This window comes from Lutra lutra, chromosome 2 (assembly GCF_902655055.1).
Source record: "Lutra lutra chromosome 2, mLutLut1.2, whole genome shotgun sequence".
NCBI lineage: Eukaryota > Metazoa > Chordata > Mammalia > Carnivora > Mustelidae > Lutra > Lutra lutra.
In genome coordinates, this window is record NC_062279.1 from 124,250,344 (window position 1) to 124,258,740 (window position 8,397).

The window sequence follows — 8,397 nt, forward strand, 5'->3', positions numbered from 1 at the left end:
AAAAAAGTATTCCAGAAATGTGACAAAATATCTGTATTGATGACAGAAACATTGAGGTGTTTCCTGAAGAGATGAAATTGTATTTAGAAGTTGCCCTTTGAATTTATTAACTTTTGCTTCTTGAGGACTCTACCAACATTGCTGATCTTGTTAATGTGGTTTGGTTTTGGTTTTACAAAATCTCCTTTAACTCAGACATCTGCACTGAATATTCTTCCCTCTTAAGATCCAACATCACTGTCCTAAGCAGGACTGTAAACAACAGGGCTAAGAAAAAGGAGAGTGCTGTTCCTTTTGTTTACAGCACTTACTTTATAAGAAGCATATCTCTTAACATCGTATTTTGTTTACTAGAAACTAGTGGTTTTAGGATGAAACGAAGAAGCTCATTGCCTCTAAGATAAAATTATATGAAAATGTTGAGTCTGTTCTAAATTCAGGCTTTACAATCAAGTTAGAAAAAAGAAGCTCCTTCTGGAGATCAAAATTCTGGCAACACTTTAGGATGGAACTTGTGGCTGTGATACTGCAAAGCTACTGAACAAGAAATAACATCACTTGGGGTTTGCAGCTCAGTGCCAGTGTGTGCCAAACTCCTCATCTTCATAAATATTTATGAGTGGTCTCTGCCATCTCATTAGAATTTAATTCAAAGACAACAGGTGCGAGCAATGATTGCTCAAGCTAGGCCAACTAACTTTGTTATTGTGTTCCAAGTTTTACATTTAGAAGAATCTGTAGAGGACCGTCTCGGTGACTTCTTTGGTTTATTCATTTTATTTTTTTAAACTGCTGGTTGGGCACTTCTAACTGTGAGTGACTCACTTCCAGTAAGCTGTAGTCCGGTTTAAACAACCGACACTTGGGGTGCCTGGGTGGCTCAGTGGGTTAAGCTTCTGCCTTCAGCTTAGGTCATGATCTCAGGGTCGTGGAATCGAGTCTCACATTGGGCTCTCTGCTCAGCAGGGAGCCTGCTTCCCCCTCTCTCTCTGCCTGCCCCTCTGCCTACTTGTGATTTCTCTCTCTCTCTCTGTCAAATAAATAAATAAATAATCTTTTAACAACCTACACTAAATAGAAGATTATGCAAATAATTATTGAATTACATCTATCAAGAGTATAATGAAAGAGATATAGAATCACCTATAAATAAGTATGGCAGGGAGTTCCACTGACTTCAAAGTGTTCTTAGACATGTAGGGTGATTTGGGGTTCGCCAGGCCAGGTAAAGTGAAAGAGGGATGGAAGAAGACCAATCTGGGGAGCTTGAGATGCCTCGATGAGAGCCTTGAGGTGGGTTGACCCTTGGTTCCTCCTGAAAACAGAAGACAAGAATGGGTGGGTCCTAGTAGGTCTGAGAGGGCACAGGGCAAGATGAGACTAGCAAAATAATCAGAAGTGAGATCTCAAAGCATTTTTTAGGCCATAGTAAAAGATCACTCAATCATCCAGTGCATTCAACAAACATCTGCTGAAGGTTCAGTCTCTTCCAGGCATTGTTCTACATGCTGGGGTTATGGCGGTGATTGCAAGAGAAAGAAGAACACTGTCCTCACATAGCTTAAGTACCAGTGGGGAGACAGAAAGTAAACACATGAGTAAATATAAAGTGGATCAGTAAATGTTACAGAGAATAGTAAGATTAGGTTAGGTGGATATGTGATAACTATCACGGGAGGTGCTGTTCTATGAAGATGGTCAGGGAAAATGTTATTATAAGGGACACACACACACAAGAAGGGACGCTTGAGTAGACGATGGAAGAACTTGTGATGAGAGCAAAGCAGATACCTGGGAAAAGAGTGTCCCATGAAACAGGAGTTTTTCATCTGGACATCCCCCTAGAATTCAAGCAGTCTATGATCTTGATTTAGAAAAAAGATTAAAATGTTACTCTATTAACTTCTAACTGAAATTTACTAGTCCCTTCAATGTTGAATTTTATCAAGAATCCACGGGAGGTCATAGCAACAACTGCAATTTTCTTACCCAAACAGTTTAAGGACATTTTCATTTTAGATAACAGTGTTTGGACATGGGGGAAAACATTGACACTCACCACCACTTGAAAAGTATGTTTATTATCACACATGCCTCCAGAACTTAGTTAACTCTAAGTTAATAAAGAAGCATATGCATTTTTATAAAACACATTTAACTTAAAAATCTTTTTGATAATTTTATTCTAGTAGAGTTGGTTACATTTGTAAACCTGGAAGTTTTATTTTATGTGGTATGAAACATCATGCTGAGAAGTGTCTGTAGGTTTTGCCTGACTGCTTAGACTGCTAGAGAGGGCTCTGGGGCAGGAAATGTTGAGCCTCCGTGTCAGAGGGAACTGAGATAAAAGCTCTTTGCCAGGAGTGTGCTTGATGTGCTCAAGGGACAGCTTAGGGACCAGGGATGAGGAAGCAGAAGGAATAAATTGGGGGGGTGGTGGTAGAAAAAGAGCTCAGTGAGGTAGAAACCCAGATCATCTCATCATGGTGGTACACACACATGATGAGAAATGGTTAAGGAGTTTTAAATCAGGGAGTAAAATAAGAAAACTCAGAAAACTCAATGATGATAAAAATAAATTAACTAAAAACTAATTAATATCTAGAAAATTCTACCTAACTGGTATAATAGACTTGCTCCCTATGAGAGCCATGAAAATACATTGCTTTCCTCCAAAGCAATCGCTTGTTAAATCAAATGTTTCAGGGTCGGGCTGTGCTATACTTTATCAGTAGAAAATTAAACTATGTGAATTAGAATACTAGCTAGAAACAATTCCCTTCGCTGCTTTCAATTATTTACATGCTGAGCTTTCTAAATTTGTGCTTGTCCCCCCCCCACCCCCAATAAATTTGCCTCCTTTTGTCTTGTCTTAATTTATTTTACATCTGCAATATCAAAGTTTCCAGGGGTAAGACTTGAAGTTAGTTAGAATCATTTATTGTCTTGTGTACCAGGAAAGAAAGCAGATGTTTTTATCAGCTTTGCCATTGTGTGATTTTTAACAACACATTTGCCTGGGCAGTCCTCCCTCTCCTTCAGAATGAGACTGTTAAGCCTCATTCTCCCAGTTCAGCATTCTTACAAGGCTACTTGTTGTCACGGTGAGGATTCTCATAGATGTTTGATTCCTTCTTGTGACATGTGAAAAATATATACCAGATCATAACCATTTTCATTCCTATTTATACAATCCTTCCTAGGTTAGATCTTTAGTATACTCACCATCTGTTTTTTTACCCCCCTTATTTTCTTCCAACTAAGACGACACTGGTTTTACTGTTTTGTCTTGCTTAGTTTTTAAATAACTAAATCTAATGTTCTTTCCACTACTTCTTCCAATAGAATATTTATTCTTTAGACCTTAAGTTTATGGAGTCTTTTTAAGTCATTTTAGATTTTTCTTCCTCTCCATAATATATCTTTGGTTTGTCTGTGTTTCTCAATTTGCTTGTTTGCTATATTCATTATTTTATTAGCTGATATTTATTAGGATGGTTTGCTGAGGATTTTTTTTTTTTTAAAGAGAGAAACCACTTTTAAACAGGGAAATGAAAGAAGGTACAGTGACTCACCATGAGACACTACTCAAGTTTCTTCTTGGCAGCTAAGAATTTTGAATGGACTTTATAAAATTGAAATACCAGCTTCAAAAACATAGACTTGGGTCTAATAATGGCCCAGTGATTGTTTTTGTTCATTCATTTATCAAATATTTGGGTCTTTGCTACATATTAGGCATCACAACAGATATTTTAGGATATACAGAATGATTCCATGCCTTCCTAGAACCTGCAATAGAATGGGAAATTAGGAATTAAGCAAAACTGTAAATCATACACCCAATTTTTATGAATTTTAAAACTACCCAGATCAAGAATGTGGTGCTGAATTATGTCACAGGCAATTGGCAGGACTTCTCTAAAGAGATGGTGTTAATGCTGATCCCTGAAGAATATATGCTGATTACCTAGGTGATTGGAGCCTGGGAGAGTATATCAGGCAGATGATTTGGCACATTTGTGCATTATGGTGAAAGCTGAGAGAATACAAAGGATTGTGCCAAGAGATGAGACTGAAGGAGGAAGCAGAATGGGATTGCAGTAGGCTTTGTAGGCCATTTGAAGTGTTTTAAATTGTCTTTCCATGGTAAGTGGGAAACAAACAAAGGATTTGTAGAGTGGAATTGATAGACATGATTTGTATTTTATAAAAGAAAGGTCCTGAAAATATTATGCAAAAGGACTTTAAGAAACAGTGTAAATGCTGTTTTGTGTGTGTGTGTGTGTGTTTTTAAATTACTTCAGTGATAGTTTTTAGTAATAAGAAGAAAAAGAAGAGAACCTGTTCTGACAATGTAAGGGAAACATAAACAACAGAACTTGGGGTTTGATTGTGTATGGGATAAGGAAGAGAGAGGAGGTAAGAGGAATTAGAATTTTGGATTAAATGCCTGGATGGGTAGTGGTGCTTCGGACTGACTAAGAGTACCCTGGAGCAAAATATATTTTGAAGGGAAGGAGATGATTATGGTCTTACTTTGAGACATGTTAAGTTTGAGATGTTGGTGAGAAATTCTAGTGGAGATAACAAGTGATCAGTTAGGTGATATATGAATCCTGTTTGACTAGTCTGGATTTAAGACAACTAGGAAGCACAGAACATAGGGCAGTGAACACAACCATGGCTCTGTAGACAGTAAGCACACAAAAAGGTCAGGAGAAGAGAGAGTGCTGGGCATTTAACACTCACTGCTGATGAATCAATGGATGCATAAGAAGATGCTCACCTTTTGTCAGGTTTAGTTGAATCTGGCTTCCTGTGTAGGGACTGGATGTAAGTGCGGGCGCATGACTTCACGCTGGGTAATGACCAAATGCAGTCTTAGAAGGGTGCTCCAGGTTGAGGGAAATTGGGAGGGGAGATGAACCATGAGAGACTATGGACTCTGAAAAAAAATCTGAGTGTTTTGAAGGGGCAGGGGGTGGGAGATTGGGGGAGCCAGGTGGTGGGTATTATGGAGGGCATGTATTGCATGGAGCACTGGCTGTGGTGCATAAACAATGAATTCTGTTACGCTGAAAAGAAATAAAAAAAATACAATACCATTTTTTAAATGGTATCACAAATAAACCTTTTCTTTTGGAACAATTATAAATTCACAAAAAAATTGCTAAAAGAGTATAGAAAGTTTCCATATTATTAACATCCTACATTAGTCTAGCACATTTGTTGCAATTTAAAAACTAATGCTTATATATTATTTTAAATAGAATCCACACTTTATCTGGGGATAAAAAAAAAAAAAAGTGCTCCAGGCACTTGACCTGTTCAATAACCACATGTGTGCAGTGCAAACCTGGGAAGGCTGGAGGGCCCTGTGATCCGTATGACAATACTGCATCCTAGTGACTCACCTCTGTCAGGCTAAGAGCCAGATGTGGAGAGTTCCTGAAAAAAATAGAAAGGTTGAACTCATTATTGCAAATTTTCTCCCTGTGGGAAATCTTGAGAAGTTATTTAGGGGTGGGAATTAGGAATGGGAGGATGAGGAGATGTGGAGGGATAAACCAATTAACAATGGCTGATTTGGGAGAGCCTGTAATTCATCTAAGACTCTACTATAGAACCCTTCTTTGGTGGGGAGGGTAGAAAAATTGCACCACACCACATATTAAACTCTGCCACAGTGTGATATAAAGGACAGGGACCAGAGACAATTAAAGAACTACGAGTTCTCGGGGTTGAAATAGGCAAAATATTTCAAGCAGTGTTGCCTCTTCTGCCTTCCCCTTAATGGTAAACCCATACTGAGGGCTTAAAAATCAAGTAGGAATTAACTTCAATAAGATAGTATTTCTTCAATACTTACTTGTTATTTCTACATCCTTTTCTTTTACTTTCTAACATAAAGCATTAAAAAGTACTAAAGGCTGGCAGAAGAATGTTCTAAATGCCAATCAGCTTAGGATCTACTAATATTTAAAACTGACTTCTCAAAGAATAAATGAAAAACACTGCCATGAATGGATCTGCAAATCTGGAAGAGGTGCAGAAGGCCTTTAGCAGCAATGGAAGGAAGATGAGTATTAGTAAAGTTTGTAGAATTAAAAGGGTGTTAGCTCCTTGGTATGCAGATGTAGACAGTTGCATTATCTAATCATAATGATTTAATATTAATTATCAAGGAACACTGAGTGTGCGTGAAGGGAAGAAAAATAATGATAAATTAATTGTATCCCAGATCCTTTCTCAATGTTCAATACCTTGATGGGTACCTGCACACAAAAGCATTTGCATGTGTGATTTTTATGATTTCCAATATACTGGTGTCATCTTTTATGTAAACTAGACTACAGTGTTCTGTATCATAGAACTATTATTTGAACTATTTGGATGTGTAAGAGAAATAGAACCAAATATACACCATGAGGATTTAATCTTAATCTTAACTCATTCTACCATTCCACATTTGCTTATTGAATGCTTACTATCAGCCATGGTCTGGCCCTCTCCAAGGGTTCAGGATGTCACCATGAACAAAACAGAGTTCTGCTCTCAATGGCCTTACATTCTTATGAGGAGAAATTGGTAATAAATAAACAAGTAAATGTATAGAGTATATCAGTGATGTTAAAGGCTATGAAAGAATATAAAGTAGGGAAGGTGATGGAGACTGCTCATCAGGGTGGGATGTGTGATTTTGTATGGTCTTCAGATCACATTTGAGCAGAGGATTAATTAAGGCAGAGAGGGGGACCTGTCAGAACAGGGGTGGGGAGATATTTTAGGGAGAAGGAACAGCAGGAGCAAAGGATATAAGGCAGAAACACATTTTAACTTTTCAAGAAGAGCAAGGAAAACTTCCTTTCATATTCAAGGTGTCCTTGGATAATTTTTGCTTTCTTAAAACTGATCTGCTTTTTAAAGCAAACTTTCTTAGGGATCAAAAACAAAATTATTTAAGTAAGGCTATAGATAATTTTAATATAAGTAGACTTGAGAGATTGAAGCTATAATGCTAGTTTTTATATAGGTAAGTATGTGAGAGAGTGTTTCTTTTTCAAATTATGGAAATTCTGTTTATGGTAGTCAGTAAAATTAAATATTGAATATTGCTTCAACATTCAGTAATCATCATGAAATAAAATGTGTTTCTATTTCTGTGGTTCTCTTTAAAATGATTTATTTTCAGGGCAGTCCTCTGCAAAATGAAACACATTCTTTCGTCCATGCAAGTGCAGAACAATGAAGTTCCATGCACCTTCAGTGCAGTTTGTGTCTTTATTTTTCAGTTCTCAGAAGCCTGCAAAATATACTGGGGCTATGGAATGGGGAACTTACTCTGTATCCAAAACTAGGCTTGGAACTGGAGATTTCCCTCACAGCAGTAGCTTGGTACCTGGTAAGGGTTTTAAAATTTCATCAGCCCCAATTCTTAAAGCATAGTTGCCTTCCCCTGGTTGCTCCATCACATGAAAAGAAGTAACAACTTTCTCTTCCTGTTAGTCTAGCTGCTTAAAAATAACACATTCCAGCAAGGAGGGAGGGAGATTACAAGCAACAGGACATATGAGACTTGCCAAGGGGGCCAGCATTTCCTGGTTCACAATTGCAGGAAAAGCTTTGCTCCATTATCAATGGGACCTGGATGCTTTGATAGGCAATTGTTTTAAAAGCTAAACAACATTTGCAGTCGAAATATTGTGTGTGTTATACAAGGCTTGTGTGGAGGAAATATAGCACCAGATGGATCAGACAATAGTCTTGTCTGATGTTTTGTTTTTTTACTGGTAATAAAATAAAAACTCAAAAAAACCAGCCATATACAACTTTGCTTTTAATAAAGTCTCTGTTGTTTTACAGAAGAATGGTGGAACTGTCATGAACAATACCGATTTCCTTTGCAATAATTGCTGATTTTAAAATGTGCTGAATTAAAATAGACTTTGCCCAGAAACAATAGAATGGCTGTGACATCACAATTGCTTTGAGTAAGGACATTCCTTATTATGCACACTGATCCATTATCTCCAGTTGAATTAGGAAAAAAACGACCATCTGTTTAGAAGTATACTCCCCCTATAGTCAGAACAGAAGCATGACTTCTAAATTCATTTTATTTAAGCAACATCTTTACTAATATTGCCTTGCTCTCTATTCTAAACTCCTATGAGAAATAGATAAGTAGATGATGGAGAATTTAGTATACTTATTAAATATATGCTTAATATATATAATACATATTAATAAATATGTATTCTCAGAAAATTCACTAGCTATGATGATCTTCCTAAAGTGTGGTTAGGAAATTTTCTTTCTCAGTAAGAAGAGAAGAATGGATGAAAAAATAGTCATTAAATAAGTACCTGTAAAAACATCTCTTCATGATAAATC

At 37.1% G+C, this 8,397-nt stretch overlaps 1 long non-coding RNA gene across 1 annotated transcript; it reads right to left on the reverse strand.

Annotated features, from left to right (window-relative positions):
* Positions 1 to 3,727: 3,727 nt before the first annotated feature.
* On the reverse strand, positions 3,728 to 7,452 carry LOC125093961 (uncharacterized). The gene is made up of 3 exons (XR_007125397.1): positions 7,345 to 7,452; positions 5,360 to 5,451; positions 3,728 to 3,792 (listed from the first exon to the last, which is right to left on the reverse strand). It is a non-coding gene; the product is annotated as an uncharacterized LOC125093961 (long non-coding RNA).
* Between the last annotated feature and the right edge of the window lie 945 nt (positions 7,453 to 8,397).